The sequence below is a fragment of the Nilaparvata lugens genome, chromosome 4, assembly GCF_014356525.2.
Source record: "Nilaparvata lugens isolate BPH chromosome 4, ASM1435652v1, whole genome shotgun sequence".
NCBI lineage: Eukaryota > Metazoa > Arthropoda > Insecta > Hemiptera > Delphacidae > Nilaparvata > Nilaparvata lugens.
Window position 1 is genome coordinate 30,683,052 of NC_052507.1, and position 13,990 is coordinate 30,697,041.

General features: G+C 33.3%; 1 protein-coding gene and 1 long non-coding RNA gene across 2 annotated transcripts in view; one reads left to right on the forward strand and one right to left on the reverse strand.

Moving 5' to 3' along the window:
• LOC111051551 (nephrin) overlaps positions 1 to 13,990 on the reverse strand; it is an 807,626-nt gene that overhangs the window by 167,897 nt on the left and 625,739 nt on the right. The window lies entirely within an intron of this gene.
• On the forward strand, positions 2,569 to 9,532 carry LOC120351141. The gene is made up of 3 exons (XR_005571190.1): positions 2,569 to 2,632; positions 3,965 to 4,054; positions 9,254 to 9,532. It is a non-coding gene; the product is annotated as an uncharacterized LOC120351141 (long non-coding RNA).

Below are 13,990 nucleotides of genomic sequence, written 5' to 3' on the forward strand. Positions count from 1 at the left end.
TGATTAGCAATGACAACTTCGTCGCGTTGATTAGAGTGTGAAACGAAATGATCATTTATATTGTTCAATGGTAAGTCAATTTGTGGTTTCGATTTCTGTTTGCCAAGCCCGAATTCTTTTATTCCCTGCCAAAGTGATTTAGAGTCTTGTCTATTGTTTGTCATAAACGAATTCAAGTACCTAATCTTTGAGTTCCGTAATTCCTGTTTTACTCTGTTTCTAAGGCTCCTATACTCTATCAAACTATCCAAGTCAAATGTCTTTTTAAATTTTCCATGTGCTTTGTCTCTACGTCCCATCATCTTAAGTATGTCTTCAGTCATCCACGGTACTCGTCGTTTTCTACTAATCCTCCTTGTCACATAAGGTGCATGTTTGTCATACAGAGTCAAAGTCCAATTCTCGAAAGTCTTGACCATGTCATCAACTGAGGGTAACGCTTCAATTTGATGCCATGGAGTCTGAGCCACATCAGTCAGGAAGGCGGCTTCATCAAAGTTTTTGAAGTCTCAATAAGTGATAATTTTCTGTTCTGGCTTAGGTATCTTATGGGAAAGAACACAGTAGATCAAATCATGTCCAGAAATAGCTGGGACTGGGATTTGGCCTGCTTGAACAACCTCGTTAGGATCACTAACAATGAGAAGGTCAATGAGTGTGTCAGATTCATTAGTATGATGAGTTGGATCGAGAGGTAAAATAGTCATGTTTAGGCATTGGAAAATAGTAGTCAGTTGAAAGTAGTCAAAGTTACGATTTGTCATGTTCAAGTCGGTGTTCATATCCCCCATAACTAGTATATGGCTATAACAAGGCATAAGAGAAAGCAAGGCACATTCGAAATCTGTAAAATGACCTATTTTTGGTGGCCGATAACAGATACCAACGAGTAATTTATCAGTACTAGATAAGGATAATTCAAGTAGCATAAACTCTGGTCTGGAACAATACTCTTGTTTAGATGTGATTAAAACTTTTGTTTTGATACCATCCTTCACATAAATTGCTACACCCCCACAAGCTTTATTCAATCTATCATTCCGGAAAAGATTATATCCAGGTAATGCAACAAAATTTGATGAAATACTAGGCTTCAAAAATGATTCGGAAATTCCAATTATATTGAAGTCCTGAAAACGGAAGATTGCTCTGAGTTCATCAATGTGGCAGCTGAGGGATTGGACGTTAAGGTGAGCAGCCTTGAAAAGTTTTTTGGAAGAGTGGAGCTTATTTGCTAGAAACATACCTGCGTCATTATTACTATTATTGAAATAATCATACCTACTTGAGGGCGAGCGAGCTGACGTGTCAGTGAGAGGCATCATGGAAGCAGCAGACCAATCGTGAACAGACCTCAGAACGACACATGATGGGGAAAATGGGGATGAAACTGATAAAACTTAACCTAAATGAAAAAGTCTCTTGATTCGAGTGCATCCTGTATGCCTTGACAGTTCGGCTCCCTTCACTATTTTAAAATCACTAGTTCAAAAAATTCACTGAACACATCAATAAGATGTAGATGATGTGATCTGTGGAGTTACGGTGATGAATAATCCTAATGGTGAGTGTGAGGAATGTGAGTGTGAGCGCTGTTATCAGGTCTGGCTGCAACTATCTACAACGTTGATGGAAAGATACATTTTCAAGATGTTCGATGTTTTTGAACTTGTAGTATTATAGTCTGCTACTAACGTTGATGAAAAGATACATTTTCAAGATGTTCGATGTTTTTGAACGGGTAGTATTATAGTCCACTAGACAGCTGATTTATGATGAATCTTCTTCTCTCTCTATATATATAAAAGGCTAAGCCCCGACAGACTAAAATCACACCACAGCCAAAACTACTGAGCCTACAAAATTGAAATTTTGCACAATTGTTTATGATAGCCTCAAAACATCCACTAAGAAAGGATTTTCAGAAATTTTCCTCCCTGTGGGAGCTGGGGCCCCCAAAAAATTATGTACTTTTTAACCGCTTATTGCACAGCAAAGTCATGAGGAACTTTTTTGTCAAGCTACGAAAAAAATAGATCCATGCAGAAAAAATCCGACCAGGAACAGACAGGGGTCCAGGAGATTTTTTGAAAATTTCATGTAAAATCACACTACAGCTCAAACTAATTGGCCTACAGACTTAAAACTCTCCACAAATATTCTTCAAACATGCTAGACGCGCACTAAGAACGGAATTTGAGATATTTGCCTCTAAGGGTTTCAAAGGATGAAAAAGGATCCTATTTAGTGAGGTTATGAACATGATAAGGTGAGATAGATTATGACATAATGGAATGATCTTAACGAAAGAGAAAACGCAAATAGACCAAACGTAACCAGCTTGACCAACATAACGGTTTAAAACTTCAACTGATCATTTTTCAGGTTATGTTTAGCATGATTGTAAGAATGAGATTAGGTTATGTTTTATCAACAAACTGAACAGTCAGGTTAAGATGTAACAAAGTACAGTAGATACAAAATTATTCATAACTTGGTAGGTTTATCCTTATAAATAAGCCCTTCTTTAGCAGAAGACTTATCAAACACAAAGACATAATATTGATGATTCGTTTAAAACAGAAAGTTGAAACGATTAATAGTATGATTAGGCTATTCATCACTGTACCAGGTAAGATTAAAATAATATTGCCTAGGCCCTATTTGAAATAATTTTTAAATATTAACATCTGAAATGTACCTTCAAAGCAAGTATTGCTATTATACAGAACAGTCACTTTTAATTTTAATAAAACCAAACGATTCTCCGATCTATGGACCGTGGCGAATAACTTACACTGGATAAGTAATAACGTAAATGCTTGTCACTTAAAATTTTTGCCTATCCATACTCAGATAGGCTACAACATATCGGGACCTGATTAGAAAACTTAGATACTGTTATCTTGAATATTAAATAATTGGATGCTAAAAATTTTTAACACACTGTCAATTTGTGTTCGTGAGCTGGAGTATGGGAAGTTTTGTAGGCTGGTTCGAGAAAAACTTATCAACTACCCTCTCTACTCATTGAGAGATGATGAGACCAGTGGACTTGTAGACCAGTTTGAGATTGTTTAATGAGTTACTATGGCAGTCCATCTACAGAGCCACACGAAACAACCTATCTGCGGCCATCTCTTTATTTGTGTTTTGATTGTTTTATATTTTGACGAAGTCTGTCTGGCGACTGCCGGTCATGGACTGAATATACTGAATTACTGAATAGGCTACCTACCCACTGAAAAATATTGATAAAACATGTAAATAATAAAATTAGGATTATTATAATCTGCTGTATCTTTCAGCCTACAGAAATAAAGTATGCTAGGAATACAGTAGTTATTAGTCAATCTAAAGATAAACAAAATTAATACAAACATAATTATTTAATAGCCATTGAACAAGATCAAAATGTAATCTATAGGCTATGCATCTTCTATTTTTTCAATAGAGTTTATTCAAGTAGGGCAAGTAGCCTATTGCATTTTAGAAGTTGATGGAGGAGTAGAATTTGTCAGAATATTGAACAATACAAGTTACCTATCATCTAAGTTACCTATTATCTTGTAGTGAACAACTACAAGACTTATCCTATTTTGGACTATGTGTCTAACCTTAACTAAATCTGGGAGAGGAATAGCACAATGTTAACTTATATTTTCTTTTCCTACCATTTTGATGATGTACTTAGTGTATCAATCAATAAAGAATCAATCTTTTCTTTTTTGCTCTTTATAGGCTTTGCATTATATAGCATGCTTTAGGTTGCATATAAAGCTTCACGTTATAACACCTGACTCCTGTCTCACTCAGGATTGAACACCTCAAAACCAAATCCAAAAAATAGGTTTTGAGAACGGATTTTATAAAAGAATCATTGAATACGTATGATACAGGTAGCCTACTGTATTGTCATATAAACTCTTAGCAGGTCTAGAAACAGTTATTTTTCTTTTTTCAGAGAATAACAGGCTGATTGAGCTATTGTTGAAACTTTCTGCTGGGTCTATCTTGCTAGTTTATGGCTGGTGATCACCGTATCAATTATCAGGTGAGCTTTCTTGTAATTATCAACCTATCAAATCATGTTTGTTTTCCTGTCGATGCTGTATGCAAATTACAAATTGCTTTCAATACCAATAATAATAGAGTTTCGCATTATCGTTTTATCAGATGGGCACGCTAAATTGTTGAAGTATTGGCTGAAGTAAGACAGTCGTAAGGCCCATTGACGGCTTAAATATATTCAGGCGGTGAGACCTTCCCGCAAGAGACTCCCCACCAACAAAAGCCACACGAATTTACTTTTTTAGAGTTTTGCATTCTAACATTAGAATACTGCCTTGATCTCCTATTGGAGGCCGCCTGGAACATTCATAATTATTGTTGGTGTCTCCAAAACAAATTTTTGAGACAGGACCGTTCTCCATTGGTGGGTTTTGTAGATGTTCCCTACTAATTGTTTGTTTCCTGGGTACACACGGGCCGGTAGACCATTAATTTCGATTTGTTCAACGACTTCCATTTCGTGGAGTCAATATTAGAAACCACACCTAACAACTAAGAAGACATTAATCAGCTATAGACTAAAAAAACCGTTATTGTACAACTACTAACAAAGCTGGTCGCGCTCAAATTCAAATTTTAGGCCTATTCATTGCCCAAGACACATTATATAAAATATTGTACAGGCACTGTAAATTTACTTAAAAATCACATCTTTTCACTTTATATGAAAAATTATCACATGCTGTTCAACCTAATGCTAAAATACTGTTCAAGACTATAAAAACATTTCTTCAATAGGAACTTTTTAATTTTTCTCTTGTATTCCTTCTCAAGTAATTCCCTAACGGTAGGTGATTGTAAAATATGCTTACTCGGGCCTTAAAACTAGTATGACTAGATCTATAATAGTAAAATTCATTTCAGATCTTTAATCAATTCAGTGTGTAATGAGAGTGGACATTATTATGACTGGAAAATACATTTAAATTAGACTTCACAAACAACAAGCATGTGTATATGAAAATACATGGTAAATTCATAATTCTCAGTCTTATGAATAAAAGCTTGCAATGAGTGAGAGGTAATTCATTTCAAATTGTTCTACCTGCTATTTTTTGCAATAAAAGATAGAAATTGGCCATTTTTTGTGTATTGGAATATGGGCTAAGTACACTCAACAACAATTTTTCCATTTCTCAACCGAATTTGACTTATGATGCATGATGTTGGACCGCCTTGACGAGTCGAGAAGAATGAAGTGTAGTAAGATGAAATCTGAGCATTGTGTCAAAAGTTATAAATTTATTTTTATTTTTATTTACAATGCAAATGACACTAATGTAATAACATTGATAGATAAAATAATAAGGTACAGTAGTCCTTGTGCTATTTTTCTTCCAAATTTAAAGGTGACAAAGAGTTGAAATTTTGATCCTTGAGTTGTCCTTATGCGCGCCTCTCCAATAGTGAATGAAATTAAGTGCATCTAACAGATGATTCTCATAGAACATAATATCATTAACTTCTGTCATTGTGCTGGACAATGTAGTTGGTGATGATGGTTGAAGCTGAAAATTAGGTGTTTTTCACAATACGATGAGCATTGTTGTCCGGTGTACCTGGAAATCTATATGAGATGAAGCGCTCTACCTGATCTTAGATTCTAAAGCACAAAAATACTCCCAGAGGAATTTTGAATTATATATGTGAATGGTAACAATCGGAAGATATTGTTGATCAAAACCTAAAATTCATCAGAATTGATTTTTTGTTTTAATTTTACACATTTTTGATAAATTATTACTCATTGGAGATTGATTGATTGATTGATTGATTGATTGAGTACTTTATTTATGTAGATTACAATATATACTGGCTTATACACTTATATACAATAGCTTACAATACAGCAAAATTATAGATGAATTTACATAATATAGACTAAGAAAATAATTATTGAACTGTATATGATATGAAAAAGCAGTTTGTAATTTAATAACTATAGATAATAATCATATTGTTATGCATCTACATAAATTGGCGGAGCTTTGGACATATCAATGTCCATTCTTCGGAAAGAATATTAAAAATATCCTCCCCACTAACTCTCTACCAAAACGTTAATTTCGTTATTTAAACTAAGGATTTATTCATTAATGGAAATATTGTAAAAGTTTTAATCAATATGAATATTAAAGAGAAAAAAAACAGAAAATTGATAGAGTAAAATAATTATTTAGGTAGATAAGATCAAATAATTGATTAAGAAAATGAAGTAGGCTGAAAGTAGATCAGGGTTATCAACTTTCAGTAATATACAGCATTATGCAGTGGATAATTGAAATAACATGAGTTTATATAATATATATATATATATATATACAATTCGTTCTATAACATGGTTTAGAGGTTTGTATTTGTGGGATGGGTGGGGGATGGATGTCATGTGATCGTTCTAGGGCCGGACAGTTTCAGTCATTTGTTCCAAAAGATGTTTTTTTAAAGTTAGGATGAAGCTCGCTCGGCTCTCGATGGACCTGATAGAAACAGGAAGTGCATTCCATGCACGACAGGCACTGACTAAGAAGGATTTTGTGAAAATAGTAGTTCGATGATTGGGTATCCTTAAAGTACTTTCTCCGGTTCTAGTATGTGAAGCATCTATCCTCCTACCTTCAGAGACAAATTTGAAATCATCTTTAAAATAGTTCGGATTACCGTATATCAAGATATCTCTAACAAGCTTGACTATTCGAAAAAGCCTCTGATCGGGAAGCTTTAATGTTGAACTAGCAATGTGGGCTGGGGTGATATGATCATGGCGTTGGAGAGAGTAGACGAAACGTAGACAATAATTTTGGCAACGCTGTAGTTTATCATTCAGAGTGACTTGCATATCGTTAAGAACAGAATTACAATACATTAAATGTGGAAGATGAGAGATTTAACCAATAATAATTTAATGTTTCTAGGGAGGATATCGTGCATTTTCTTCAATGCATGCATGGCTGAGAATACCTTTTTACAAGTTTTGTTCACTTGTTCTGACCAGTCAAGAGTATTATTCATAATAATGCCTAAATTTTTAACTGAGCTACAGTAAGGAATGTCATTACCGTCTACACTAATTTTGTGAATCGATTCAAGGTCAATATTGTTTATAAGACGAGAATATCCAATTATAATGGGTTGTGTTTTGATGGGATTAAGCTTAAGGCCATTTTTCTTTGTCCATTCCACTATCGAATTGATATCCTGATTCATTATTCCAACTGTTTCATTAATTTTTGTTATGGGACAGCTTAAATAGATTTGAAGGTCGTCTGCATAAGTATGGAAACTGGAGAATTTGATAATGGAAGAAAGGTCATTAGCATACAAAGTGAAGAGGAGAGGGCCTAAAATTGAACCTTGTGGTACTCCATGCATAACGTTTTTCCAAGTTGACTTTTTGTCACCGACAGATACACATTGTTTCCTACCTAATAGATAGGATTTAAACCAAACTAACGAGTTGTGACTGAAACCAAGAATAGCCAACTTATTCAGAAGGACTGTATGATCAACAGTATCGAATGCTTTAGAAAAATCAAATAGGGTGAGGATGGTGCATTTTCTTTGGTCCATAGCTAACCTTATATCATCAGTGACACGAAGCAGAGCTGTCTCAGTTGAATGGAATTTTCTAAAGCCTGATTGAAAGTTATGAAGCTTACTATTGTTGTCTAGAAATTTTACAACTTGAGCATGAATGAGTCTTTCTAGCACTTTGGACAATGCAGGTAAAATACTGATTGGTCTAAAATCCTCAACTTTATTGGGTGATGGAACTTTATTTAGAGGGCGAACCAGAGCAAACTTCCAGTTTTCAGGGAAAATGCCTTCTTCAAGTGACTTGTTGAAAATGTATGTAATGGTTGGTAAAACAGCAAATACATCTTCTTGATAAATTTAATAGGAATTTTGTCTACACCCATAGCATTACTATGAATACGTTGAATTGCTCTGAAAGTGTCTTCTTCTGAGATTGGATGGAAATGAAATTGATCAGTGATTGGTAAATCTAAGTTTGTAACCTGCTCTTCAAGATCATCAATGTGATTAGCAATGACAACTTCGTCGCGTTGGTTAGAGTGTGAAACGAAATGGTCATTTATATTATTCAATGGTAAGTCAATTTGTGGATTCGATTTCTCTTTGCCAAGCCCGAATTCTTTTATTCCCTGCCAAAGTGATTTAGAGTCTTGTCTATTGTTTGTCATAAACGAATTCAAGTACCTAATCTTTGAGTTCCGTAATTCCTGTTTAACCCTATTTCTAAGGCTCCTATACTCTATCAAACTGTCCAAGTCAAATGTCTTTTTAAATTTTCTATGTGCTTTGTCTCTACGTCCCATCATCTTAAGTATGTCTTCAGTCATCCACGGTACTCGTCGTTTTCTATTAATCCTCCTTGTCACATAAGGTGCATGTTTGTCATACAAAGCCAAAGTCCAATTCTCGAAAGTCTTGACCATGTCATCAACTGAGGGTAATGCTTCAATTTGATGCCATGGAGTCTGAGCCACATCAGTCAGGAAGGCGGCTTCATCAAAGTTTTTGAAGTCTCTATAAGTGATAATTTTCTGTTCTGGCTTGGGTATCTTATGGGAAAGTACACAGTAGATCAAATCATGTCTAGAAATAGCTGGGACTGAGATTTGGCCTGCTTGAACAACCTCATTGGGATCACTAACAATGAGAAGGTCAATGAGTGTGTCTGATTCATTAGTATGATGAGTTGGATCGAGAGGTAAAATAGTCATGTTTAGGCATTGGAAAATTGTAGTCAGTTGAAAGTAGTCAAAGTTACGATTTGTAGTAAGGAGATGGAGAGTTCTGCATGATCCCATTTTATCTGTAAAAGGGCGAGAACCAATTTTTCTGTCTGATTACTGGATTTGGCAGAAATAGCTGAAAACTGGAAAATGAACCCAAAATACGATGTTCTGTATCTATCACAAGGAAATTAATGAAATTTCCTTTGCTTGAAGAAATTGGTTATGGACTTCTCTCATGTATCCAAAAGATATATTGAAAAATCAGAACTACAATATTAATTGCAAGCACCAATGTATATGTGACTGGACTATTGTGTGACAACATTTTTGTATAACTCATTACTTCTGTTATTCCTTGTGGTATTCTTTTCATTCCAATCAATTGGAGTTTTTGAAAATAATTTATTTTTATTTCATTTCAGGCACGAAAATATGTCACAAAGACCGCAGGGACAGTTCATCGTGTGTGTTGTTCCTCATTCTGCAAAGACAGTAGTGAACATGTTATCCTATAGTTTGACACCGTACACATCGTTTTACCATTACCATAGGTTATCCCACTTCCATTGTATAATTTTGTACATTACAAAACATGTGTGCTTTCGTGAATAATAATGCATTTATGTAGATTAACAATTCATTGTTACTTTCGCAATTTTTCATGTTTTGAAAAAAAAATTAAAAAGTATTATATACGGTACTTCATTGGATAATTATTTTATATTATGTCATTCTATCAATATTTTGCAGTTGCAGAAATTTCACAACCATTTATTTTAATTTATTTGAAATAAGTAGGTAGTTGTGATAATTTCTAGTATTTTTATTTGATATGAATATCATCTACCACAATATCACCTCCACTACTACACACAAAATTTCATCTGTCTCTGTCTTCTTGCGTTTTGAGATGCAAATAATTTGATCAGTCTGGTGGCACGTAGCCAGGATTTGATTTCGGGTGGGGGAAATGAGATTTGATTGCCGTGGAGATTCAACAAAAAAATCAACTTACACCTAAAATTAGCATTTTCTGCGTATTCTAAACTTTTTGGAGAACAGATAAACAGCAAATTTTCGAATTTGGTTGAGAAGTTCAGCTGAGGTGTAGAAATATTGTATTAAAAGGGTTTAGAACTAATACCAATGATACGACCCAAAAAAGGCGGGTTTCAGCGTTTTTCATGAGTTATCAAGCATTTTTCTGCGTTTCCTCAGCATTCTGCATTTTCCATTTGGCTTGCACTTCCTTCGATCCAAGGTCAAAAGAGTCTTTCAGGCTTGATTCAATCTCCGGTTGATTTCAATTATGTATCTAATCCTATGAATTAAAAATATTTCTTTAAGAAATTTAGAGAAATGCATTGCAAACTCAATGAAAAACTGTGGGAAACAAACTCTTTAATTAAGCAACGTCTGAACTTAGCTAAGCTGAACCTGTGTATAGAGTTTCGGGTTTACTTTTTCAAGTCCTGTTGTTCTTGAAAAAAATGACTTCAAAGCAAAGAATATAATATGAGATGGACCTCTGTACCTATTTTGAACGTTCTCAGTCAATTTGGTCTCGTAGACAAGTTCATTAGTGCCGGTCCAAAGTCCGATCAAACCCCGATTGAAATGTCTGGGTCAAATTGTTCTTTTTATATGAATATATCATCTCTGGTTTACTAATAAGTCTGCTAACACGAATTTCGTAATTCGCTAGCCGGCAGTTTGTTCCGTATTGAGTGGCAATAAAGTTTCATAAATCATTAATATTACAGGAAATTGTATAGCTTTTTATTAAAAACATTTTTTGACGACTGAAAATCCACACAAGCAGTTGATTGAAGCAGTTCTACTAAACAAATAGTGTGTAATTCGTCTGTATAATGTCTAATAAGATTTTATTCATGTTTTAGAGAAAACTAAATTACTAACTTATCTTTTTTGTAAATCATTTCAAGTGTGTTCTCCTTAGTGTGAGAGATGTATGTTGATGGAAGTAGGTATGATAGATTGTATGAATGGTAAACCACCATCATTGAGCTTGATCATTGTAGACAAGTTCAATAGTGCCGGTCAAAAGTCCGATTGAAACCGCTTTCACATTAACAAACAATCTGTAAGGTTTTCTCACAATTGTATCATATTTCAAATTCATTACCACGTTTTTCATAGATTTTAACTTATTTTATGATTCAATGAGAAAACTAGAATCATGGTTAGCTAATGTGTAAAGAGGCATAAAAGCGTGATGGCCATTCAGTAAAGTATAAAAATAAGCTTGTATTTTCTTAAAATGTATGTATTCAGGGATAGGTACTTATTTTATTGATAAAATTAAAAAATAGATTTTTCTATCTTGCATTTCCATGGTAGGTTTGGCAATGAGATTACCACTTTCAGGTTATTTTGCAAATTTATACATTAATGAACTCGAAGGATCTAAATAATTGATAATATTAGCCCACTAAAACAAAATGTTATTATATTAGTACAGATATGTAAACAATATAATAATGTATTTATGAAGATTATGTAAAACATTGAAACTAGTAGTTGTGGTTTGTGTTTTTTATCTATTATTTTATGTTAAAATATAAAAACTTTTCAAAGAAAGGGTAACTTACTATAATGTCATTTTATAAAATGAGCTTTTATATTTGGTTTTGAATAAACAAGATATATACTTACTAATGTAATCAATCATTGATAAAGTGAGTTTCATTTGTAAATAAATATAAATTAAGTTTATTGATGTTGTTTCATAGAGAGCATTTGCAATAAATTTTAGTTATTCAATAACTGAGCTGTTTTATTTACAGTTACCAATAATCTATATGAATAAAAATCGAGCCTCAAATTTTGACATTCAATAACTTTTATTATAGAATTTTACAATAACTTTTTGTAGGTATAGAATTCACTGAGGATTTAAATAAAAACTCTTATTAAATATGATTTAATTAAATAATAATTGAGTTCTAAAAACCATATTACTCTTATTGACCAAGGTATGAAGAGTCTATCGCAATAAACCTTGCATATTGACTAGCCTTCGTAGGTAGCCTACTGCTGTACTTGATTGTTTATAATGTCGTTTTCACAGTAATATTTTGCATAGCGCACTTGGTGTAGATAAGGCTTATTACTATGTACAGTTAATACAAAGAGCAACCTCATCCAATAATATATCAAAATTTCAATTCAAATACATTTTATTATTATATATCACACATGTAAACTTTAAAGAAGAAATATTTTTAAAACTCATGTTAGTGACGACCGTTTCGTTGTGTGCTGCATCATCAAACTAAATTATGTTCAAACAGTAAACTCTCAAAATTTGAGGGTTGTGGTGGAGGAATTGAACTTAGCCATATTAATGAGTTTTAAAAATACGGAATTTATATTTTAAAGTTTACATTTGTGATATATTCAACAAGTAAAAAAATAATGGATATTCAATAAAGAAAAAAAATAATTTATTAAAATAGAAACAAATAAATAGGCTACCGGTACGCATAAAATTGTGAACTGAATGAATCATACAATAATCAAGAATTATTTGAATCATACAAGGATTCAAATAAAAATCTGATGAAATTATTGGTATTTAACCAGTCGCATCAACACTAAAAGCAGCGGTCAAAGATAAGTTCTTTTTTTACTTCATTTCAATTCAATCAAGAGTTTCAAAAAACAATGAAAATATTATTATTGCATGCTGTAAAAAATCTGGTGTGGCGCACTCACACAACTTTCCTTGCCGTTATGAAAATTTATCACCAGACGCTAGTGTTCACGCGCATCTAAAGTCTACTCTTCAAAGATCCAAGCCAGCTGGTGACAGGACAATAACGCTGGAGACACGAAGTCTGCTATCTCTTCATAGTGAATGATTTAATAGAATCAACAGTTGCCAACAGTTTGCAATTGAAATAATAACATTTTCTCGAATTTCGAGCTTATTATAAATTTTAGGTGAAAATGTTACTGGACATTAATTGTAGAAATTTTCATGCTCAATCTTTCCCACTTGGAATTTTTTGTTTAAATTGTATCTGAAGCCTGATAATTGGGAATCTATAATCAATCTTTGCATAAATGGGGCGGAGCTCCTGGAATTTTTACAGATATGGTACTTATGGCAGTTGATAGAGCTTATCAATGACTAATTTAGGTATGAATTTGATCAAAATCGTTGGAGCTGTTTTCGAGAAAATCGCGAAAACCCCTTTTTTTGACAACATTTTAGCCGCCATCTTGAATTGCATTGGATCGAAATTGTTCGTGTCGGATCCTTATATTGTAAGGACCTTAAGTTCCAAATTTCAAGTCATTCCGTTTATTGGAAGATGAGATATCGTGTACACAGTCGCACATACACTCATACACACACACACACACACACATACAGACCAGCAATACCCAAAAACCACTTTTTTGGACTCAGGGGACCTTGAAACGTATAGAAATTGGGGTACCTTATTTTTTCGAAAAGCAATACTTCCCTTAACTATGGTAATAGGACAAGGAAAGTAAAAAATATATGACCAAACTATGTAACACTATTTATAGCATTATGTGTTATATATATCAAAGTGTTATATATAGCACTTTATAAGTGTTTTATATATATATATATATAAAAACCCTATATAACACTATTTATAGCATTATTGTCTCTTTTAAACTTTTATTACAACCTAGTAGGTAGTTTAATAGATTTTTTTTAATGAAAATCTCTGATTGTGTTGAAAAAAGGCGTGTGAATGACCATTGCCAATATAGCCTAAGCCTAGGTAATAACACCCAATCCATGAAATTTAAGCTTACATTCTACACTCAACTTCAGGTAGGATTTATAATATTATGCTGATATTTTGTAGATGGATACATGATTTTGATGACTTTGTTGTCAAGAACGTTAATAATTATTACAGAAATTATAAAGATTAAATCATTGTTCATACATTTTCTCATTTTCAGAAATGTCAACACAGTAGTAGGCTATTTATAGGCCGTTTACGGTATGGTATTTTATTTGAATATTAAGGTACTGTACCCACCTCACCAAGTATCGATCAAAAATGTGCTATAAGACAAGAATAAAACGTATTCAACAATCAAAACTCAAGCATCATTTGCATGTGAAATATATACCGGTAATCAAT